Genomic DNA, 26,354 nt, shown 5'->3' with positions numbered 1-26,354 from the left:
AATCTCTGCACATAAAAAGTCTTCAAAACATGTAGGCTAATCAAAAATGGTCACCATTCCACATTTTATGACAGTCCCTGAGATGTGACCTAGCACATATCAGGCTGCTCAATAGTAAGTCCTTGCTAAGTAAATGAATGGTGTCTGGGAAAAGTCTTTTACAAACCCAAACAGTGCTTTCCTCACATCCCATGTTCTGAAGAAATGAATGACTTCTCTGGGTGGTCAGTGAGGAGAGTTAAGGAATATTCATTCAGTGCAATACACTCAGACTCATTTATTTGCAAGCACTTATTTAAACTTTGGGACTCACACAGTTCTCTATAATAATGAAGCTCTTTGTGGGATTAATAAGACATAGCTGAATTTCCTGGAGAAATTCTGCAGTGTAGATATGTTCTAAGAAACTGACATTATCAAAGAAGTTGAAAACTATGAACTCACCCCTGTGAGAACGGCTGAACCAAGGGTACAGTGATGGATTTTCCTCTACTGCAGTCTTGCCCATTTGCATCCAAGACCCTCAACCTCTGTGGTACCTCACTGAATGACTCACTCCTGGCTACATTTTGAGCCTCAAAAAAAATATTGGGTAGAGATTGCGTTCATTCTGGCTCCTATTCCACAGTGATCTCACTCTGGCTTCTAGTCCATAATGATGAGGTTTTGTCTGAGTTATAACTTGCGGCAGTTTTAGCTTCCTCTCTTTTCATAAAACTGTACTTTCTTTTCTTCAGACTCTGTTATCCCCAGGTAGATCAGTCTTTTATTTCATGTTATACAATGATTCCGTGGGGCATGGAGGAGGAAGATGGGTCAGTATCTTAATTATTCTAATAAAATACATCGCCTTTTTGGTTCTCAATTTACTCCTTTAAAATACACTTGGAAAATCTGGGGCAGGAAAGGGGGAGGAAATTTGTGAGAGTTATTAAAATGAAAGCATTTATCTAAGTTTCTTAACTACATTTACCATAGTAGGCCATTTAAAATGTACCTCCTAAAGTGGATTAGTGTTCTCAGGGGACTTGGTAATGGGGTATGACTTAGCCACTTTTAGGTCATTGGTTCAAATTTGGTCTAGGCTATATGTAATTTTTAAAAAAATCATTACCTACTGACAAGTGTTTGGCTTACTTTGTGGATGGTGAGTTAGTGGCTTCTGTCCAATTTCTAGTTTATAGATATCCAACAAAATGCAACCATAATCACAAACGGCAAGAGCAGAGATTATTCCAGAGACAAGCATACTGAAAAGGCACATGTCTAACATATATAAACCAGTATAGTTGTTTTATGTGAGATGACCCATTGTTAACAAGTTAGAATCAGGTTCCTGTTTATTTATAGAGAAATCAATTCAATTCAGACCGTGAAATTAGTTTGTGCATGTGTAGACAGCTTCAGTATGATCTATCTCCTACCCTGGCCCAGCCTCACAAGATCAGGGTGAAGGAAAACTCTGAAGACTGCCACTGTCAACTGTCCACTAGGAAGATGCTGAAGAGGTCCTCCTTCTTCAGACCTATCAATCTGGAAGCTTTGTGAAATAGTAAAATTCACTTAGATACTACAGAGGAATGAAAATAACTTTTTGGAAGTGATAGCCATGCAAGTCTTTCTGTAGCAGGCCAAAGACATAGTGGAGGGGAGGACTGGAGGAGGGGGAGCAGATTTTTTAATAAGCATTCTCTATATTTCCTCATTTCTATGCTTGTATTGCTCCAACCCCAATCTCACATTAAACCAGAGGGACAGGGGGAAGGGAAAAAGGATAGGAAAGAGGAATAACAACTTTATACTGATGATATAACATTAAATTTTATAATGTAGTTTCATCACAAAAACCCAATGGTGTAGTCAGTGCTGGTCTAAATTATTCCCATTTTATTGGCCAAAATGAAAAGAAAGTACAAAAGCTAACTGAAGAAAATAAATAATTCCTTAAAAATTAGAATTGGGCAAGTGGAGGCTAATGACTCCATGAGACATCAAGAATCAGTAAATCAGAATAAGAAGACTGAAAAAATAGAAGCAAACGTAAAATACCTCATTGGAAAAACAACCAACCTGGAAAATAGATCCAGCAGAGATGATTTAAGAATTATTGTACTACTGAAAGCTATGATCAAAAAAAAATCCTGGAGAGCATCTTTCAAGAAATTATCAAGGAAAACTGCCCTGATATCCTAGAACAAGAGGGTAGAATAGTCATTGAAATAATCCACCCATTACCTCCTGAAAGAAATTCCAAAACAAAAACTCCAAGGAATGCTGTAGCCAAATTCCAGGATTGTGAGGTCAAGGAGAAAATATTTCTAGCAGCCAGAAAGAAACAATTCAAATATCAAGGAGCCACAGTCAGAATTACACAGGACTTATCAGCTTCAACATTAAGGATTGCAAGGCTTGGAATATGATATTCTAGTTTGCTAAGGAGCTTGGATTACAGCCAGGAATCAACTCCCTGGAAAAATTGAACATAATCTTTTAGGAGGAAAGAGGGACATTCAATGAAATGGGGGACTGTGAAACTTTCCTGATGAAAAGACTAGACCTGAACATAAAATTTGATCTTCAAATATAAGAATCAAGAGAAGCATAAAAAGGTAAACAGTTTGGGGGGGAAAACATGTTACTGAATAAGGTTAAACTGTTTACATCTCTATATAAGGAAGATGACACTTGTAACTCTTGAGAACTGTATTTCTATTAGGGCAGTCAGAAGGAGTATACATAGAGAGCGTGGGTATAAGTTGACTTTGATGTGATGATATAAAAAAATTAAGGGATAAAAAAAGGATAGTGGGAGAAGAAGGAAAGGGGAGGCAGAATACAGTAAATTATATCACTATGCTTGTCCTTCCTTGCCAAAGAAGATGATGCCATCAGAGAAATGATGACATGACTTGCACTTGACTTTGTTTTGAGTGAGGGAGGGGTGTGCAGGTCACCAGCCTCACTTCTCCTCCAGAGCCATCTGAATCCAGTGACCAGATATTCATCAGGATGACTAGAGATGACCCAGGATGAGGCAATTGGGGTTGTGACTTGCTCAAGATCACACAGCTAGGGAGTGTCAAGTGTCTGAGGTGAGATTTGAACTCAGGTCCTCCTGACTCCTGCACTGGTGCTCTATCTACTGCACCACCTAATTGCCCCTAAATTATATCACATGAAGATGCACAAAAGACCTGTTACTATAGAGGGATAAAAGGGAGCAGGGTGAGCATTGTTTGAACCTTCCTTTCATCAGATTTGGCTCAACATACACACTCAATTGGGTATAGAAACTTATCTTATGCTATAGGGAAATAGTAGGGAAAGTGGGGAAAGAAAAGAAAGTGAGGGGTTGATGGAAGGGAAGGCAGATTGAAGGAGGTGTGGTCAAAAGCAAAACACTGGTGGAAGGGAAAGAGTGAAAGGAGAGAGAAAAATATAAATCAGAAAAATAGGATGGAGGGAAATACACAGTTAGTAATCATAACTCTAAATGTAAATAAGATGAACTCTCCCATAAAAAGAAAACAGACAGCAAAGTGGATTAAAAACTAGACTCCTTACAATATGTTGTTGTAATGTTAATGGGACTTTAGATCCTCCCCCCCATTAATAAGCCTCATGTGGAGCCCACTAAGGGAAGCTTGCTTAAGCGGAGGCTTGCTAGTAGGAAGGCTTTCACACCTTTTGCTACTAATTAGGCACTGAGACATGAGGGCTGTGATGACTTCTGGCTCTTAGAAATGTATATATACTCTGAGCTGGTATTTGGCTTTTGGGGCTCACTTATGAGAAGGACCTTGTCATTCCATGGTAGGGACTCTGAGTAGCCATATGTTCAGACTCCTGCCCTTAGCGCCATTCCCCTCCACTACGCCGATGTAAAGACTCTCTTGATCCAGGGATGTATGTAAAGTATACAGCAACATTGCTTTGATTCAGGCAGTAGAGCGCTGTCTATTGGTCTTTATTTCTCTGCTTATATTATCTCTGAAGTTCAGGGTGCTGACTTTTCCACTGAACTAGTGAATGTAATTAAAAAAAAAAACTGTTGACCCCTTAAATAGCTATCTTTCTTAGTAAAGCAGATCCAAGAACCTGTGTTAGCAGCCATCCTGGGTATGCCAGTGTGGTTGCCTTTACAGTTGTTTACAGGAAACACATCTGAAGCAGAGAGATACACACAGAGTAGAGGTAAAAGGCTGGAGCAAATATATATTACATTTCAGCTGTAGTAAAAAAAAAAAAAGCAGGAGAAGCAATCCTGATATCAGAAGCAAAAAGCAAAAGGAAAAATAGACCTAATTAAAAGGAAGGAAATTACATCTTGCTAAAAGGTACCACAGACAATGAAGAAATGTCAACACTAAACATATACGCACCAAGTGCTATAGTAGAATTCTGAAAGAAGTTAAGTGAATTTCAGGAAGAAATAGAGAGCAAAACTATATAGTGGGGACCTCAACCTATCCCTAGTAGAAACAGACACATCTAACCACAAAATAAGCAATAAAGACGTTAAGGAGGTGAAGAGAATTTTAGAAAAGTTATATGATAGACCTCTGGAGAAAACTGAATTGGGAGAGAGAGGAATATGCCTTTTTCTTAGCAGTATATGTCACTTACACAAAGACTGACCATATGTTAGGGCATAAAAACCTCACCACCAAATGCATAAAGGCAGAAATTTTAATGCACCCTTTTCAGACTGTGATGCAATAAAAATTATACATAATAGAGGACCATGGAAAGATAGATTAAAAATTAACTGGAAACTAAATAATCTAATCCTAAAGAGGGAATGGGTCAAACAACAAATAACAGAAATAACAGTTTCATCAAAGAGAGCAACAATAATGAGACAACATATCAAAATTTATGGGAGGGTAAGTAATATGTCCACAGATATAGAGCTAATAAGTGTCTAAGGCAGGATTTGAACTGAGGTCCCATGACTTTAGTCTTAACATTTTTTTCCCACTATACCATCCAGCTGTTCCAAAAGGTAGGGAAGATTCTACATCCTTCCTGCCTTATCTATAGTATGGGCTCAACAAATATTTGTTGAATGAAAGAATGAGGGAAGGGGAAAAGGAAGAAGAGATCTGCTTCAATTCAGAAGTGAGGAGGCAAAATTAAAGCTGCCAAAGCAACAGAGACTCCCTCTTTTCCTCCAATGCCCTACTTCCTCAAGCCTTGTTCCGAAAGAAATATGCTCCTAGTGGGTCTGTTGAATCCAAGTCTACTTCACCTCAGGACTCATGGTATCTTATAAAAATGATTTGGAGAATGAAAAATACAGAAAATCTCTAAACCTCAAATTTGAAAACCACTGAAGAATGATTCAAGTGCATGGTATTACATTTCTTCAGATCTTGATTATCACTCCCAGTGAATACTATGACCTCATGTTTTATTTGGGGAGAGAACCCACCACTGCCATTAAACAATTCCTAATAATTCAGATGCTGGTTTTCTGTGGGGGGAAAAATAGTTCTTCTAAAAGATCTTACAAGAAAAAGCATTTATTTCATGTTGGAGCATCCTTCAGAATCTGTGAGAAAAATATCAGAATCAGAGATAGTATTGTAGGGCTTGGCCAAAAGCCACCAGGAAACAGGAGCATTTTTCTCAATAGAATTAGATGACATTATGACATGTACCCATTTAGAATGGAACTGCAAATCATAAAAATGCCAAAACTGAGGAGAAGGAAAACATTAAAGGAGCTAACAGCAGAATATTAAAGACAGACATAATTAAAGAGAGAAAGGCATTATAAATACAGGGTACTTTAAATTCTCTTTGTCATAAGGCTATACTGCAGTTTGACTCTCAACCCCATTAAAGTCATTCTAAATTGATTCCCTCAGTATAATGAGCCCCTCTCAAAAAACACCCAAATACTTGGCTTCTCAAGAGCTCCTTAAAGGCAATTCTTATAGTACTTGCCACCAGCAAGATCTTATTAATTCATTGGAGCCACACACTTAAACTTTATATGTAGGCAGACCTGCATATATGTACAGATCACACCCATGTTCTATTTCCTGTATATACCACAGAGGAAGAAACTATTTAGATCCCTTCTCATCTGTGGCATATTTTTATATGTATATTTCATATTTTAAATTTCCAAATTTAGGGGATCTTAGATCCTGAATACTTTGGACTTCCCATGTTACTTTGTTATATTAATATAGGATAGGGAAAAAGGTAATAACGTCTTGTTATATTTAGCCATTACATATGTGTGTGCTATAGGCTTTAACCATTCACATAAATTAAATAGAAAATGGAGATGCTACCTATTGTAGCTCAATGATGAGTGCTATACTAGTATGTGGGGTGTCTCCAGACAGAATGGGTGGACTGAAAACTTTCAGAAAGGACACAAGAACAAGATAAAAGGAATTAGAATAAAGTAATACAACCAGCACCATATAATGGAAAATTTGGGGATGCGGGTGGGAATACAGTATCTCAGCTGGATATCGAGAAAACACAGACTAGAAAGATTTTCCTTTTACAGGCCTGGAAAGGTTAATAAGTTATATGGTTAAAATTCTTTCAAGAATTCTTCTGATTTTAGATGCCAACAGTTCACTCTTTTTCAAAGTCCTCTTTCCTTTTCTTTTTTAATCGCTAAAGGAGGTATTGGCATGAAACAGGATCATTGCTTCCTGAAGATTGGATCTACTGCTACTGCAGCTACTTTTCTAACCTGGTGAAAACACAGTTGCTGTTGTAGAATTAATTTTAACGACACAAAGGATGATGATTTCAAGTGGAAGCAGATAACCTCTCAAGAAACAAAGACCTAGTTTTGAAGCAATTGTCTCTGTTTAATAAAATGCAGGGGGTGGGGGAGGGGTGGACATACTCCAAATGTAAAATAGCTGTTTTACCTGTAGAATTCTATGTGGACATTAGAATTTTCTGTGTTTGCGGTTCTTCACTCTATCAAGCTACAGGAAGAAGTTTGGACAAAGGCAAAGACAAAAGAAACTGAAGATGCAGAGGTAGGATGGTATGGTGGAAAGAATGCTGGATTTGAAGTCAAGAGATCTGAGTTCAATTCCTGCTGCTTCTGACACTGTTTTGTAACCTTAGATATATACGTGTGTCTGTGTATGTATGTATGTATATATACACATATGCTCATATACTATATTATACAAATAATATAAGTGTATATATTTTATATATAATAATATACAATTTAATCTAAGTCTCAGTTTCCCTACCTGTAATAGATTTGGGGAAATAATAGGGTACTTTATTACCTTAAGTACAAATATGAGCTATTGCTACTTTTTCTTTTTTTTTAATTTTATTTTTAATTTATGGAATTAAACAAGCATTTTCATATCATAATACAATAAAAATGTCATTGCACAAGAAACTGCAAATCTACTATGTACAACTTTCTATTCCTTTCAAATATACAACAAAATTATTGTACAAATTTCTCCTTCATTCCTTCCATCAGTGCACAACTGCAGGACACCCATACCCACAGTGCATTCCTTCCATATTCCCACCTTCCTTCACTTTTCCTTGTTCACTTTATTCAAGGTCCAACTCCTCCATGAAGCTTTTCATTAGTGCCCTTAGCTAAGTGTTCTCTCTTTTCTCATATTTATTATAACATTCTTGTCTGAATCCTCCCTTTGATTTTATCAAGTCAAATCAATAAGCATTTATGAAGTGCCTACTATGTGCAAGGCACTGTTCTAAGTGATAGGGATAAAAACGAAAGGCAAAAGACAAACCCTGCTCTTAAAAAGCCTAAAGTACAATGAGGGAGACAAGATGCAAACAATTACGCACGAACAAGACAGGTAGAGATGCATATTATATGCAGAAAATCTACATTTGTAGATTTATTTCATATCTAAATGTAGATAATCTCTATTTGTAGATGACCTATAAATCTACAAATGTAGATTATCTACATTTAATATGCATCTGTATCTATCTATCTTGGATAAATTGGGGACAGTCTCACAGGGGAAATATTAAGATGAAGGAGGACCAGAAAAGGCTTCTTGCAATAAAGACATTGGCTGGCATTTATATCCTGCCTACTCTATGCCAAGCATTATGCTAAATTTGACAAATATCTCATGTGATCCTCATCGTAACCCTGGGAGGTAGGTCCTATTATTATTCCTCATTTTACAGTTCAGGAAACTGAGGCAAACAAAAGTCTGGACTCTAAGGAAGCCAGGGAACTAGGAGGCAAAAAAGGGGGGAGAGTGTCAGTCAGTAAAAATGCCCACAGTTGGGAGATGAAACGTTTTGTGGGAGGAGCACCAAGGAGGACAGGGTCCCTGGGATGGGGTTGAAGGGAAGTGGGGAGATAAGGCAGAAGAAAATTATGAAGACAAGAAGAAACCAGGTAATGACGGACTTTAAAAGCCTAATGGGGTGTTTTCTATTTCATCCTGAAGGTAACAGCAGCCACTGGGTTTTACTGAAGCAGAGTGTGTATGTGTATGTCAGACCTGTGCTTTAAGATCAGTTTGATAGCTAGATAGTTGAAAACAGACGAGGATAGGGAGAGATCTGAGGCAGGGAAACAAACCATCAGGCTGTTGCAATAGTGCAGGTATAAGGTAAAGAGAATCTATGTCAGTGTGCTTGTGGAGGTATATGAGAGATGTTACATAGGTGGAAACCACTGGACTTGGCAACAGATTGGATAAAGGGGTTAGAGAGAGTAAAAGGTCTAGGATGGCACCTAATTTGCAAGACTGGGGAACTGGGAGGATGATGGTACCTTCAACAGTAATAGGGAAGTTCAAAAAAAAAAAAAAGAGAGAGGGTTTTGGGGAAACGATAATGAGTTCATTTTTGGACGCATCGAGTTTAAGATATCTGTGAACTATCTGGTGAGATGTTTAATAGACAGAGATGTGAAACTGGATATCAGGAGAGAGGTTAGGGCTGGATAAATAGGTCTGAGAAAAATCAATATAGAGATGATCATTAAATCCATGGGAGCTGATGAGATCACCAAGCAAAACAATATAAAGGGAGAAGAGAAGAAGCCTAGGGCACAGCCTGAAACTGTACCAGCCGGGAACGTATGGCCTTGAGGCCACACATGGTCCTCAAATGTGGTCCTTTGACTAAATCCTAACATGTGGCCATATGTGGCCTCAAGGTCACAAGCTCCCTTATACCTTACACCTCATACCATACACTAATTCATCCATCCATCCAAACATCAATCCAAAAGTATTTATTAAGCACCTCAACACTGTAATAGGTACTGGAGAGAGAAAGACAAAACTATGTCTTGTATCACCAAAGAGATTAAAAAGTTTCTGAAAGTACAGAATTGTGTTACTCAAGAGCCAACTCCTAAAGGAAATATTCCAGATAGAAACTCTCCCTTCTCAAATTACCACATATATACTTCTCTATTTATATGTTGTTCCCACCTCTTTGCAATGTTAAGTTATTTGGTGGCAGGGTCAGTTTTTCATTTTGGTTTTATTTCCCCAGTACCTGGTACAATGAGTGCTTCTTTCTTTTAATTTATTTTTATCTATTTCCCTACCCTAGCACAGAGTTCCTTCCACAGAGTGGGTGCTTTGAAATGTCTGTTTAATTTTGTCAAATGTCAAAGGATCTTGGAATACCTTTAGAGAACTTGGAAGACAATGAACCCAATACCCTCATTTTCCTTGCAGCCCAGGGGCTATATCAGACAGATGCTAGGGACCAATCAATCTGTCAAGAAGCACTTATTAAACACCCACTATGTGCAAAACACTGTGCTAAGCATTGAAGATACAAATAAAGGCTCAAGACTCAAGGAGCTCACAAAGCAATGGAGGAGAAATATGCAAACCAGGGATAATCAAGTTATACACAGGAAAAACTGCAGATAATAGAAAAAAGGAAGGCACTTATATTAAGGAGAATTGGGAGGTTTTAGGAGGACCAGCTAGGATCACTGCAACCAATTACATCCTCTTCAAACCAATTTAGTAGAGAGAAAGAGAAAGATTGATATATTCCATCTGACCTGATTCCATGGAATTCCATAAGACTTCTCTCCCCAATTTCATAACAATCTGATCTCTATCCCATAAAACATAAAACACTGTATTTATTTCAGACACATCTATTTTATTATTTAATCACAGTTTAGAGTTCGATTCTATAAGCAGAGAACAGTTACACAGTAACAGTAACAGTAACAGCACCAAGCATTATCCTTACCTCTGTGAGGCATATCTTGATTTAATAGAGAAATAAAATGATATAAGGTCATAAGCTAAGACTATCATAAAGTGCAATGCAGGCACCCTATACTTAAACACTCCCAAGCTGCCTCTTAACTCTGAGTGAAACAATTTGCCTAATGTCTATAGAAGTGACTCAATTAATTTCCTCCCTTAAATAATACCAGCCTGTCCCCTGTAATGTACCTTGGTGAGAGTGTTTTTCTTTCTTTTCTTAAAAAAATTTTTTTAAGACCTCCTTAAGTGAAATATTTTATAGGGGAAGGCATTGTTGATTTTGATAATGACAGGAAATCTGCTCTACAAATAAAGGATTCACTGCCATCTTTAGAGATCCTTCCTAGAGAACAAGCTCCATTTTAAGGTAATGAGCCAAAGAAAAGACACTCAGTGGATGACAGTAAGGCTGCCTCAGTTGTAAAAAGCAGCCTCAACATCTTCCTACCTTTCTTTTTTGAGGAAGACTTTCCAATCAATCTTTCTGCCTCCATATCAAACTTGAGTTGTGCACCCTTCTGTACCCAGAGACCAACATAATTAAAGAATATACTTTTAAAATGGTCTGTATTATAGTTAACACATAAAAGAAGGGCTGCAACCTCAAAAAGAGCATGTCCTCAGAATTTGGGGTCAAAGTCAAGAAAATGATATCCTTTGAAACTGAAGTTTATCAGCAAAAATGGATAGGATTAGCCAGTTGAAGAAAGGTACCTTAAAATAGTCAATGGGCTTTCGATAACACTGGAATAGTTGCCAAATCTTATCAAGGAAGCAAGGACTAGTTGCCTCTTGAAATCCCACTAAGGGAAACTGAGGCTCAAAGAGTGATTTGTTCAAGGTAAGAGAGCTCCAATTCTAAATTTATCAAGTACATTTGCCTTTCTTGATTTTCTGAAGGGTCCCACCCACAAAGAAGGGGTCCTTCTGGACAGCTCACAGATTGATTACCATTATAAGTTAATAAATCAGCATTCTGGCTTATAAGTTAATTTCACATGAGTCTGGTTAGTTATTTGATATTTGTTTATATGACTGTGAGTTGTTTCTCAAGAATCTAAACCTGAGGGCAAAGTATATTTTCAATTTTTTCTTTGTATCCCTAGCCAATCATTGTATGGCAAATAACAGGTACTTAATAAATGTTTTGTAGAACTGAATGTGAATTCCAGAATTCAACGAGTGAATTGATGAAATAAAATTTCTGCAAAGCTAAAGGTTTTCTGTCCTGCTCCGTTCCATCTGCAGCAGCTAAGATATAATCTGATGGAGAAGATCTGTAGTCTGCCCATTCAATTTCCTGACATCACTGGGACTACAGACATCGTACATCCTGGTGAAGACTTTGATTTTGGAGGCAGTGGATATAGTTTTGATTTTAGCTCTGTTACTATATTTATGATTTTGAATAAGGTCATTTGTTTTTGAGTGGGTCTGAATGTTTCCACAAATGTGGGCTAGACCCTTTTGCCCATTTACAAAGAGGTGTTCACATATGAACAAAAACAAAGTTACTTTTATATCAAGAATGTGAAACCTTTTCCCCCAGTAAATTCTGCTTGAAAAAGCCTATAACGCTGTTCAGAATGCATATACTTCTACCTCTCTGTAAAATGGCCTCTATTCCTCATTTTGATAAGATTTATAGTCATCAGTTGCAGTCAGTCTTCATTAACGCATCCTAAACTACGGTGATCGTTCTTAATAAATGTTTTAATCCAGACTACTACAAGAAGAAAACTTATTTACAATTCAGAAGTAAACATAATACCTTTCCAAACTTGTATCATACTATTCACTTTTATGTAGCCTAGACTCCAGGCAAATTAATCTATTTGACTTTCCCTGGTCTCTTTGCTGCCTTGAGGGCAGGGATCATTTAATTTTTTTTGACTTTGTATCCTAAATGTCTAACAAAATGCTTGGCACAAAATAGGTGTTTAATAAATGTTTACTGACTGATAACTACTTAACATTGGTTCCTATACCTGGATGGTATCTTGCTTACCTTCAGTCAAAATAGTTGTCTTTTAAAGAATGAGTTCAATTATCATCTCCTACATTAAGCCTTTCCATATTTCCCTAGTTGAAAATGATTTTTTTTCCATCGTGCAACCTTGAGTAGCATTTTGTACTTTTCTCTTGAATTTATCTAATCTATTTTGTATTAGTTATTTGTGTATGTGTTGCCACCTCACTGATGACTGTACAGTCAAATATACTATTGCATATATATATTTTTATAACTACTTCACTGTCTACCTAGAACAATTATCAGCACACATAATTCAGTTCCACAAATATTTATGCAAGGCACTGCACCAAATACAAAGAAAAAAAATGAATCTCTACCCACAAGGGGTTTATACTCTGAAAAAAGTAAAACATGAACATAGATCAGTAAAAAGACTAGATAACATGGGGAATAAGAGAACATCAACAACGAGGGGGCTTGGAGAAGCTTTCAAAGAGTATGTATAGATAAAGAGGAAGTCCTTGGTAACCATAAGGCATGGCCAGTGCAAAGATCCTGGGATATGAGATAGAATGTCAATTTCAGGAAACACTGGGTGGAGCACAGAACATTATAAAGGGGGATAATATAAATAAAAATGGAAAGTCAGGTTGGAGCAGGATCAGGGATATGTTTTTACCCTAGAGACAATAGGTTTTTTGAGCAACAGTTAAAAAGATTATTGATAATCCTTGGAAAAGCAATTTCAATACAGTGGTGGATGTCAGAAGCAGATTACAAGTGACTGAGAAATGAGTGAGTGGTAAGGGAATGGAGGCAGCTAGTATAGATCGCTCCACCTAAGATTTTGTTAGAGAAAAAGAAGAGACACGTAACACAACATTGTAGCTTGAGGGGACGACAAGAACAAGTGAAGACTTTCTAAGGATGGGAAAGATCTGGGCATATTTGTAGATATCAGAGAAATGCTTTCAAAGTCAGCTAGGAATGAAATTAAGGACACCTCCACCTGTCCTCAAAGCAGGAGGGAACTCCTTCATCCTCTCTTAGGGGAACAAATGAAAAGAGAGATAGGTAAAGATTTAGAGGGGCTTTGAGATGAGGAGTAAAGAAGGCAAGCTTAGGAGAAGATCTCAATTTTCTCAGTGAAGTAGGAGATATCATCTGCTCAGAGAAAAATGGGTAAGGACTGGGAGTAGAGATGGGGGCTTAAGGACTGAGGAGAAGGTTTGGAACAGCTACAACAGGGAATGTGATAGTCAAATAGGGAACATTAAAATTGCTTATAGCAATGAGGTTCCAGTTGAGATGACGTATTTCAAAATTACATATTAACAAATTTCCAGTACGTCCAGTTGGCAGGGTTTCCCAACTACCTCTTATAGGATTTAGAAATAGGAATGTTAAGGCAGATGGATGGAGGTGGTGACCCACAGCTGGGATTGGCAGATCAGTAGGACAAGGAGTTCCCTGTATCACTGAAATCATACAGTCCCTAATCCCTATCATGTTTAGCATATTTTAACAATTCAATAAATTCAACCCAACAAATATTATGTAACCCACTACATGTTATGCACTGTTCTATGTACCTGATTATTATCATATAATAAATTAAAGTGGTATAAAGGAAGTTTTTTTTTTAATGTTATTTTATTGTCATCGATGATAAAGCTAAGCTTTCTTCCAAATTCATGATAAAGCTCCTTATCACCACTTTTAATGCTTCTAATAACTACTGTAATTCTGTATGATTTAGTGCTTGAATAATCCGCCAGGATTTTCCTCTAGATCTTTAAAAGGATTGCAATGTGTACAGAGGTGTCATAGTGATTAAATTTATAGGACACTCACCAAAACAGTGATAAGGAAGGATGTTTAATTAACACATGTACACCAAATTATAGTGCAGTAGTATTGAAAAAATGGACAAGATTCCCATGATTGAAAAGGGTGTGTTGGGCTGGGGCCGGGGGCAGAGGGAGGCAGAAGAGGAGAGGTAAGTTTCACTATGGTTTCAAACTAGAATATTTAAGCACAGAGCATTCAATCCATTAGGGATATTTTCCCAAAGTGCCATTTAATGGCTTGCACCACCCAAATACTCCTATCCTCTTCTTTCAAAGAAGGGAAAAAAAGGGAAAAGACAAGATAAGCCAATGATATTTTCATAGTAAATTTAGGAAGATTGGCATCTGGACGCTACCAGATAGCTCATGGACACTAATAATAATATCTTAATTTTTAAGACGGTCCATAATAACTTCAGCATCACAACCTGAAAATATCAGAGCTTTTAAAACTCAATGATAAAACCAATGAAGTCATTTCATGTTTAAAGATTAAAGAATGAAGAATTTAAGTCTTAAAAACCTACCTATCAAGCAACCTAAATGTCCAACAACAGGAGAACAGTTAAATAAATTGTGTGCATTAACATAATACCACATAGGAATTAAGATGGGGTATGAAATATGAAGATTACAAAGATGTCTTAAAAGATCTTTATGACATAAAGAAAAACAAAGAAAAGCAGACTTCAAAGAACTGAATACACAATATTTTCCTAGGAAGATAAATGAATGTAAGGTAATAGACAGCAACACCTAAGGAGGATGAGGGAAAAACTTTATGCATTAAAACAAATTCATTTAAATGTAGTTATTAATTATGTTTGGTTGTCTTTCACTTCACGTTAAGTTTTCAATAACAGATTTCATTTAAAAATGTACTTATCAATAAAGTCTCAGATATCATCCTCATCTTTTTTCCCTCATATTTTTTCCCTTGATATTGAATTATCTCACATGCCTATGAAAGAAGTTTTCATTCAGGATTAAGTGATCAATAGTCGTCCTGTGTATCAAAGCATGACAAAACGTAGGTAGAATTATGGTCCAATAGGAGTCAAAGAAGGGGCATCTCTGATGTATTCTCCCCCCCCCCCAAAAAAAGACCCATTAGGATCTTGAAAATCAAATGACAAGATATAACACTCTTATACTATAATATCCAATCACAAACAGTGCCATGCATTCCAAATGAAGAGTAATAACATTGAAGCAGGGCAGAGAGCCAAGGACAATGAATTTGGAGTCAGGTGATCAAGGTTTGAAACTTAGTTCTGGTATTTAATACCTTTAGGAGTATTTAACCTCTTTGGGTTTTAGTTCAATCATCTGTAAAATACAGCACCTGTCCCCTAACCATTCTATCTCACGTAAGTCACTTTACATCCTCTTTTTATGATGGTAATAATAGTAATGCATATTCTATCATACAAGTTTGTTGTAGAAAAAAGTTTTTTGAAAAACTTAAAATGAGATATGTAAATGAAATATTGTTTATCTGAGACTTGCAAAAAAACCCAACCCATTCTATTCTATGATTTGTAAAGTGCTTGCTTTACAATGACCCTGCAAAGGAGGTAGTACAAATATTAATATAGGGACTGCACCTGTGATTTCAGTGAAATAGGAAACTCCAGATAAGTCAATCGCTTCTACCAGGGCATGTGTCACAGACTTAAGAATTGCCTGGACCATAGCACTGAGAGATTAAGCGATTTGTCAAAGGCTACCCCACAAATAAGTGTCAGAAGTAAGACTGAACCCAGGTCCTCTTGACTTCAACGTGCCAGCTCTCTATTTACTAAGCTACCTTGCTGAAAGTATTATTATCTCCCTTATACAAATGAGGACACTGAGATTCAGAAAGTTTAAGTGTTAAGTCCAGGATCATATTCAATGGGAAGTAGTAGAACCAGGACTCAAACCCAAGTCTCTCAGACCCCAAGCCCAGTGCCCTTTGCAGTAATTACCATAGCACCATATAACCTTTTAAGGGACCCTAAATCATAAGACATGGCAATCCAACTATGTGAAAATGCAGTGAAAGTATAGTCTAGTCACCAAATCCAATTGTAAAGCCTCTGGTACGTAAGAATGATGGAAAACATAGAAAATATATATTGGGCAGGGAATCCAGAAGATGACATACACAAACTTAATTCAGCACTGTCATATATCACAGTGCATCAATCTTAGCTTCCGGGAATTTAACAGGTCTTAGTTTATTATTCTTTTTAAAAAATATATGCATATTTTATTGATGCCTTTTGTTTTTTATTTCACAGATATATCAGTGCTTCCTCCCACTGAACCTTCCTTGAAACAAAGAAAAACGTTTATACCTCATTTTATTATTCAAGGATGATAGTTCTTCTCCAATTATCAAATATTTAAGTCCATAGCTCCCGAGGTAATGCATTAGGGTCCAATTAACAGGCCCCACTTAATTCAATGTGACTTTTTATGGGGACAAATTTAAATGGACCACCCTATTCTTGTAAGGTATATTCAGTAGGATTTATAGAAACTCCACCAATTACTCTGTATCTTCAACAACAGAATTCATTGACCAGTTTTTTTTTTAATACAAAAGCCGAAGCTTAACTTCAGGAGGATATGCACTTTTCTGTGAGCAAACATTGGTCAATTTCCGATATCCCCTGTAAAAATATCTCCTATTTTAACTATTTATTTAGAAGCAGGTACAATATACCCACCTCCATATTGTCTATAACATGCTTTATGTTTCCTAAAAAGTATTAACTTCATTCACACTTTAGTATTTTATTAGTGCTTTTGCTTCTGGTTGCTCTGTCCTCCTCCAACCAAATCTTACTGATTTAAGACTACTATTTTCTCCCTCTCACTGGTGACAACCTTAATGTTCCATTCTCCCAGGTTTAAAAACTCTGACTTTTTTCTCTTCCTCATCACATTCTCTCCATCCCTTCCGGTCAGCTAATAACTTCTGTCTATTCTATGGTCAAAGCAAGGCCTAAAACCAAAGCTTTAAGTTTTTAAGGATAAGGCAGAACTTGGCAGGGGGATATCTCTCAGTACCCATACTCCTTAGAGTACATTTTATATTCCTCAGGATTCCCCTCTGAGAACTATGCCAGAATGTGATTCTCGTCCTTCAACTCAGGCCCTCAATGAATAGTTAAGCACTGAGGAAAACCTGCAGTTCTCAGTGTGGGGTCTATGAGCTTCGTTTTGTTTTTTTAACTTTCGATTTCAAAATAAATATAATTTCTTCTTTGTAAGTCTATCATTTTTTTGCTTGTATTTTTATTTTATATGCATTTCATGTTTATATATTTTTACATTTTGATTGACCCATTACATTTTATGTATTTAAAAACATTATTCTGAGAAAGGGAATGATAAAAAGCCTCTGGTCTAAAAACTGATCAAATTTAGGACAGGCTTTTATTTAACCCAAAAAAAGACCCAAAGGACTTTTACTCAAGCATATAAATAGAAAAGATAACTTTTTATAGTGCCTACTATGTGCAAGGTTATGGGTTAGGCCAAGAGAATCCCAACATACAAAATAACACAAAAGAATACTCACAAGGAGTTTACATTCTAGTAAGGTGAATAAGTAAGATAGGTATACACGCAATTATGCTATAAAGAAGTGTGTGAAAAACATCAGACAAATTGCTTTAATTAGAGGAAGAAGAGAACGTTTTCAGATACAGGGTGAAAGATCTGGAGAGGAGGTAAGACCAAAGAAAGAATTTCAATGGACAGAAATGTAGAGGGATGAAATAAAATGAGGTTACATGCATAGAGCATGTTACAAATGTTAAAGCCTTATATAATGCTAGCTATTTGCTATCATCCTCTTATTGCAACTATGTTTCAGTTAAGGGAATGCGTTAGGTAATCTCTAGGCCCTAAAATCCTAGGATCAAGACATAGAGTAGGTAGAACTTCTCATGGGAGAGCATGCAGTTGGGTAAAAAAGAAAAAACAATTTTTAGGTTTTAAATTCTGAGCCTACTTACAAGTCTACCTCTGAGGTGATGTGAAGTTTCAGAGTCACAGGATGTAGGCCTAAAAGCAGTCAGAGGAAACAGCCTATTCTGCTTAACTAGAAAATATACAAAATGAAAATGGTTCCGTTATAAAATAAACATGTACCTCCTGACCTTTTATGAATATTTGATACGATGAAAGCCACTAAAATTAGAATAGCTCATTGTTTATTGTTAATGATGTTTGTCATTAATACCGAAGAACAGGAAGTTACCAAAAGTGTTGAGATCGCCACCACAACATATCTCATGACCATATTCCCACTGAGTGTAGTCATCAGGTAAGTTTAAAAAAAAAGTATCCTTAACATATGCAGAGAAGAAAAGTCAGGTCTGCTATGGATATCCTTGATTTATGGGACACCACTATGGGATTTCACTGTAGGTGGAGACATTAGCAAACCAGAAGAGCAGAGATGATTCCAGCCAGTCTGAAATGAGAGGGGCAGATGCAGTCATTAACATGGTTTCCAATGAATAAACATACCCTTTTTCATTATTTTCATGTTTGCCTGTTTTTGCATGCTGTGCCTCTTTGGCTGAGGAGAGCAAGTATCTGTCTCTGAAAATGGCTGTTAATCACATTTTTAAAAAACATATTTTAGCAAGGGATGAAAACACTCACAAATGCAGCTGGAAAAAAAAAGGCAGCCGCCCCTGCAGCCAAAACAACTCAGTGTGGGAACAGGGTAATGTTGTCACATCTTTGAAACCCAACTGATTTGTAAAATCATCAGAAATGAGGCGGGTGACTCTGATTACCATTGTGATTTGGGGTGTATTTATCCTTGGATGGAAAATCTGCTCAAATGAACTCTCCAGGATAAATACCATCTATCAGCCTACATGGTGTCAGTAATCTTTATGAAGATCTGAGTACTTTTAACAGTGACCTTTCCATTCTGGGGTTCAGGTGGTGGTAAAATTAGTTCACCTTTCATTTTATCCTATGAAAAGTAGTCAATGGATAAATCTACTTGAGAAACTAGGAGACTCTGTGGTGAAATAAAATGGATGAAGATACCGGCAAAAAATGACCTTCAGCAAAAAACTATGTAATACAGAAATGGTTCAGGGGTGTACACAGTACAGGGAAAGAGGGAGAAACAAAAGAATGATGGAGAAGCATTTCAGCTCCCCCTCCACCTCACCCACCTATAACAGTGAATTAGCTCTAAAAATACCTTTCATCTATGGCAGAGAATCTCTGTCCCTGATTGGCTAAAATATTCATGGGCAATGGCCTGAAATATACATATATGAACTTAAAATAAGGAGAATTTGACAATTAGATATACTGATGATTCCAAGGTTACTCACTAGACACTGGCAACTTCAGATTCCATATGATCTGCTTACTATGCAAATATCTCCATAAGTGCAAAGTCTTATTATTATAAATAACTCGTTTCCCAGCTGCATACATATTCTATGGAGAAAATGACACATTGCCTGACTATCACTACAAGAAGCCAAATGAGAGTGGTGTCAAATGCTGGCCTCAAAACCTGTTTCTCTGAATTTTAGGCTTTGTTTAGAATGTAAAACAAGGTCCAAAGCAGGGGGAAAGCTCACTATGTTTAGTAGTGGGTGCCAAACCACTTAATAGGACATGGATTCCTCCAGAGGATGTAATAGTAACTAACATTGACATGGCAGCTGTAAAGGGCTTGACATACATTATCTCACTGAAGTCTCATGATACCCTTCAGAGATGGCTACAACTGGTATTACCATCCCCATCTTAGAGACGAGGAAACTGAGGCTTATGGTAATGAAATAACCAGCTCATGGCCATACAACTAATAAGTGTTAGAGGAAGAATTTGAACCCTGATTCCAGGTATACAGCACACCATTCACTATGCAAGATAAACTCTAGGTAAGTAGGTATTTTTCTAATGGCCTATGAAGTAACCTAGATAAGATCTCATACAGACTGGGGGATAAGAGGGAACGGTAAGTGGTGGATACTGACCATGTGCCCAGAGCTGCATTTCTTCATGACATCATCTAAATTAGATATTGTCAGACTTGGCCCTTATTTCTGACATCACAGTGTCATCCAAGTAACCTATCATGGTCTGGCTACCTCTGAGTCTGAGACATCTCTGGAAATGACTAAGTTTGAATTGTCTGCTTCCTGAATTCCATATCTTTCCTTGATTTCTACTACCTACCTTTAGTCCATTTATCCTCAGGCATTTATTAGACATCTACTTTGGGCCACGTATTATAAGTGCTGGGGATATGAAAAAAAAATTACTGCTCTCAAGGACACAGAGAGGCACTCACCTGAGTCCTTGGGGAAATCAGGAAAGATCAGATCAGTTTATGTAGGAGTTGGTTCTTAAACATCATCTTGGAAGGAGGTAAGCAATGTGTGAGCAACAGAGGGTTCATTTTGACTGGACTGTAGAATGCAGGAAGGGGAATAATGTATCATGAGACTGGGAAAAACAGGTTAGGACTAAATTGTGAAGGGCTTTAAAAGTAAAAATAAAGGAGTTTACATTTTTCCAAGAGGCAACAGGGAGTCCCTGGAGTTTAAAGAGGAGGAGAGTATCTGGGTCAGATCTGTGCTTAAAAAACTCATTTTGTCATATATGTTCAAGAAGGGGGGAGAACTGAAGCAAAGAGACCAATTAGTAGCCAATTACAATACTCAAAGGGAGAAAGGTGATGAGGGCCTGAACTGAGGTGGTTACTGTATAGATCAACTAATTGATAAACATTTATTAAGCACTTACTTTGTGCCAAGTGGTGCAGCTAGGTGGCACAGAGGAAAGAGTACAAGTCAGGAAGACTCATCTTCCTGAGTTCAAATCTGGCCTGAGATATTTACTAGCTGCATGACCCTGGACAAGTCACTTAATTCTTTTCTCCTCAGTTTCCTCATCTGTCAAATGAGCTGGAGAAGGAACCGGCAAACCACTCCAGCATCTTTGCCAAGAAAACCCCAAATGGAGTTATGAAGAGTTGGACACAACTGAAAATGACTAAAAAATAAAAATCTAGTTCTATCTTGAACTGTGACTTCTCAATACTCCATGACTCTACCCTTGAACAGAACCCACCGGAATTTCACCAGTGGCTTACCATTCTAAGAACTTGGTATGTTGCTAAGTAACATTAGACCAATCTTATAGTAATTCTTTTATTTTGAGCCCAAGCCATATGAACTGGGAGAGTTGGGGTTTAATTGCTCTTCAGAATTTATTAAAATGTAAAAATACATATGCACATCATGAACACACAACACCAGTGGAGGCTTATGATGACAATGACTTTTTAACTCAGTTCACGACAATTCACACCTGCAGGAAAAAAATAATAAATCGTGAGACCTTTACAGAAGTTCTGCATGGACATTACCACCAATGACTAGCCAGCCAGGACGCATTAGAAAACCTGAGTCACTGATACCACTGGAGACAACATGAATTCAGACCTGAGTTCAGATCTTATTTCAAACACTACCTTTGTGACAACAGTAAGTAGACAAGTCCTTTAACTTTTCTCAGCTTCAGTATCCTCACCAGTAAAATGTTAATAATAATAACAGCTTCCTCTCATGGTTCTCATGAGCAACAAATGAGAGCTTAGAGTTCTGTATAAATGCTAGCTATGATTATTATCATTAAAAGATTTGGAAGGGACCTTAGAGACCATTCAGTCCAACACTCTCATTATACAGATGAAGATGTTGTTGTTCAGTCATTTTTCAGTCATGTCCAGGTCTTTGTGACCCCATTTGGGGTTTTCTTGGCAAAGATACTGCAGTGCCCTTTGCTTTTTCTTCTCCAGGTCTTTTTACAGATGAGGGAACTGGGGCAAATGGGATTATGAGACCTGCCCAGGGTCATGCAGCTAGTCTCTGAGGACAGATTTGAAATCAGGAAGATCAGTATTTCTGCCTCCAGGACCAGCAATTTATCCACTGTACCATCTACCTGCCCCCACAGATGAAGATACCAAGGTCCAAAGAGTTTAAGTCATGTGCCCAAGGTCATACAGGCAGTAAGTAGAAGAGGAAGAAATGTTGCTATGGCCAGAATGTATAAATAAATAAATAAACATTTACCCATGAATGCTATGAGTATATGAATCCCCTTGAACTTAGATAGGCAGTTCCCATCACCAGACGTTCCTTTAATCTGTTACACCTTGGTGGGACCTTCCAGATGCTGCACTCTGCAGATACAGTTTTTGAAAATCCAGGTTCATCTTCATGCCATGAAAAGGTATCAAAGGAGGGCTTTCGTCAACTCACAACTTGACAAATTAGGTACACCGCTACCTCTTCTTTGGTTTCTTTGAATTCCACTGCATTTTGTCCTTGGTTATCACTGCAAACCATCTTTATTAGGTACTTGGGAGAAAGGACGCTTGGCTAAGGTGACTGTAAATACCATTAGCAAGTTTACGGAACCAGTGAACATAACCCTTCATATGCCAGAGGAATGTTTGAAAGGTATATTTCATTGGCAGGAAAAAAGAGGTTTATGATCTGAGTTGATGCCAAGTGCCAATTACACTAAATCTGACTGAAGATCTTAATGGACAGAAGAAAAAAGCCCCAGTGTGAAACTGTACAGTCATTGTAGCTTTGCTTCTATGTCTGTATGCATTTTAACAAGTTAACTCAACAAGTTAGAGAAGGACAAGCACTCTGAAGCTTTTCTAACACCTATAATTCCTTAAGATGATTGCCAGCTAACTTAAGGAGGTTCATAAAAAAGGGGAAGTCATCTCAAATGACTTTCTACCGAAGTGTCACATTAGGTTTAGGTGTATCAGTGAAAAGCACTTTCTGGATAAGAGAGGAAGGAATGAGAGTAAGTAATGCGTACAAGCCCTGGGTACTTCATGCCCAAGATGGCAGGCAAGCCCATTGCTACTCCCATCCCCCACCGTGAGATCAGATGCTGGCAATGAGAGTCAGTAGCAGGTGATACTTTACTTGTGAGTCAGTGGGGAGTCATATGTGCACACTGGCATTAGACTCAAAATCAGCACCCTGTTTCCCTACCACTGGCACAACAAAATGAAAGACTCAGAATCTTGGCACAGCACTTTGAAAAGGCTGCTGACACCTGACTTGGGGGGAACCACAGAGAGGGAATATGGTGTGGAGAGTTATAGGAATGAAGAATAGCCTTGAAAGCATCAGAAAACACTATGAAACAGTTGTAGGTGATGTGTCCATAGGTGTGTGACTGCTTGGCTCAGGTAATGCTATAAATGAGGGAAAAGATGAAACAATACTTATCCTTTTGCGTCTTCGGATCTGTAGATAGAGGAACTGATTTTTGCCATCCATTTCCCTGCCTTTCTCAAAATTTTGTGACTACTGGGGGTGTTTGAAGGTTTTTTTATTTTAATTTATTTTAAAGTTTGATTTAAATTTGGAACCTGCCTAAGACTTTTGACATTTATTTCTGGGGGTGTTTTCTGAAGCTAGATGGAGTGGGTGTTGAGTGACAGTCAGGTTGCTATGGAAATATCTGTCAATGCAGAGACTAAGGCTTTATTTTACACTTTCCTTTTGTCAAGCTAAGGTTTGTGGGGTATTTTTAAAATAGTATATGTGCCCCAGAATTAAAAGCAAACTTCACAGTAAGCCTCCTCTCTAGCATTCCCATCATACCCGTCAAGTGATTTTTTTCCATTCTATATTGTACTGTCCCACATATATATGTATACATATATACATTTATATTATGTAGATTCTATTTCCAGAATGTTAAAATACTTCTCAAATCATCTTATTTCATTGGTTATTTGTTCTTCAGTTTCCCTACGAAACTGAGAATGTCTATTCAGCAGATAAGAAAAGTGAGTTGAACAGACAAAGGTTATATGGTCAGTTTGAGGAAATCTCCATCTTGAACCCAAAGCTAAGATTTAGGCAACCTATGTACAAATCCCATTATGGTTATAGCTACTAGATAGTTTCTTGAGATTGTTACGTTTATAGGAAAAAATCAGGAGGCCATAAAGATACAAACCTAATATTAAAAGATGAGCAAATAAGCTATCTACCCTCTAGAGACTAACATTGGGTTCCATTCTTCGTTGTTAAAATTATTCATTATTTCCCACCTTTTACTAGCCTCCTAGAAAACTAGATATAAGATTAAAATATGATACAGGCCCTACTCACCAAAATACTAATCAGGACTAAATTCTTCTGGTTTTCAGGGCTCTCATTCTCCAGAAATTCATTACAGGGGATGGCCAACAATGCTACTGAATGCAGAACACTTTCCCAACAGCACTAAAAAAGGAATAAGATGCTCTACAAATAATGAAGAGTGACCCTCTTCTAAACTCCACTTCCTGTGAACCTCGATCCAATCATACATTTTCTTTACATCAACCACCTTTCTATGCTACTCTAAATAACAAGAGAAAGTAGCAGCACTGCCTTATAGGTCAGCCCTTGGATTTCTGTAAACAGTGCAATGGTTGATTGTTTGCATTACTTTGTATTTTTTTTCCTTTGGCTGCAGTCGATTTCCAGCATCTCTTTATTGGACTTGTTTAGCTCTCTTTTATATGAATGTCAAATTTTGCATTTGTTAGGGGCTATCATCCAGACCCCTGCTGGAAAAGAAAATTTCTCCTCCTTGGTATTTCATCAGATTTCAGACACCTGAGGTTGAATTAAATTCAGTTTGGGAAAAGCAAAATACACAGAACCCATACACTTACTTTCTTAGGACTGCCTCAGTCTTCTAGCTGCATATAATTTATTTTGTTATTCCATGCACGATCTTTAAAAATCCATCCCTTTCCCCCACCTTCCAAGAAGTATTATGTCTTCCTGATTCAGTACAACAAGCCATTTTCTAAAAACACTTACTACATGTAAGATACCGCAGGCATGAAGACAATAGATGACGCAATACCTGACCTCAAAAAGCTTATATTATACTAAGAGGGACAGGGTATAGCTAAGTATAATACAAGCTACAGTGCAGCGGAGGCAAAGGAGAGATCCAGACAAAGAGCTCGAAGGGAGTTTCAGGAGAGGAATAAATAATTTCACCTAGGTGAGAATTTAGGGAAGATTTTTCACTGTGGAGGTATATCTAATGGAAGTACCACTAATTAAGCTAACATGTGTGTGTGCACTAATACATACACATGTAAAACAACATATAAATTAAACTAATATACATCATATATACACTTGTACTTACTAGACTAACATATAAGTGTATGTGACACTAATGTGTACATAGCTAATAAATATAAGAACCAAATGAATATATAATTAACATACACGTATTCATTTGGCTTATACATTTATTACCAAATATACATTGCATATATTTATACATTATACATACACACTTATTGTGAATACATACAAATTACATGTAATATAAATAACTAACAAACATATTCATTTCGTTTTATTTATTTATTAGCCATCAATATATTAGTGTTCTATACACTTATATGTTAGCTTAGTAAGTAAAAGTATTTGCGTATACATATTCGTTTGGTTCATATACTTATTAATTTATAAATATGTGTGTCTGCACACGTGTACTTACATATGTAGAGGCATCTTCTTCCAACAATCAAGAAGATATATAGAATGTAAGCGGTTAACGTATGTGTGTAAGCACAGCTTCATATTAACTGCTCATCTTATATTGGCTAAGAGCAGGTCACAAGGGTCTATATTACTTTTTCCTTCCTATGGCTCAAGTTACTTTAATCAGAAACAGATTTATCCTCGAAAAATCTCCCTATTTCCACTTTCATTGCAATGAGGGTGTCCTACTGAGCCCCCATCTTGGGCCACAGAAGTGACTGATGTATTTACAGGATTTTGTTGGTGTAGTTTTTCTGTTTTAAGGGAGAGGAAGAAGGAAGGAGAGGGAAAAAATAAAGAAGTCAGCTAAGGGGAGGGGGGAATTTTCTATTTTAAGAAAATCTTAAATACAGAGATACTAAGCCCTATTTGCATCTCAAATGATTCTTAATGGCAAAATTTCTGTTGCATTATAGAGACTAAAAATATAGGGCTAAATACAGCACTACCAAAAGCTTACTATGACTACAGTTGCTCTTTCTTTTGGGAAGACTCATGCTATTACCAGGGGTAGGAATGGGAATTATGAGGACCTCACAGCATTTGCATACCTACTAATTCAAACAGATGGTTTTAGAGCTAGGTTTGCCTTATTTTCCCTTCCAAGTTACTACAC

General features: G+C 37.2%; 1 protein-coding gene and 1 long non-coding RNA gene across 5 annotated transcripts in view; one reads left to right on the top strand and one right to left on the bottom strand.

Moving 5' to 3' along the window:
• ESRRG (estrogen related receptor gamma) overlaps positions 1-26,354 on the bottom strand; it is a 686,396-nt gene that overhangs the window by 530,598 nt on the left and 129,444 nt on the right. The window lies entirely within an intron of this gene.
• LOC140529283 (uncharacterized) lies at positions 21,272-25,373 on the top strand. Its single transcript, XR_011975480.1, has 3 exons — positions 21,272-21,619; positions 21,934-22,146; positions 24,331-25,373. It is a non-coding gene; the product is annotated as an uncharacterized lncRNA (long non-coding RNA).

This window comes from Notamacropus eugenii, chromosome 2 (assembly GCF_028372415.1).
Source record: "Notamacropus eugenii isolate mMacEug1 chromosome 2, mMacEug1.pri_v2, whole genome shotgun sequence".
NCBI classification, from domain to species: domain Eukaryota; kingdom Metazoa; phylum Chordata; class Mammalia; order Diprotodontia; family Macropodidae; genus Notamacropus; species Notamacropus eugenii.
This window is presented reverse-complemented; position numbering and strand designations above follow the sequence as displayed.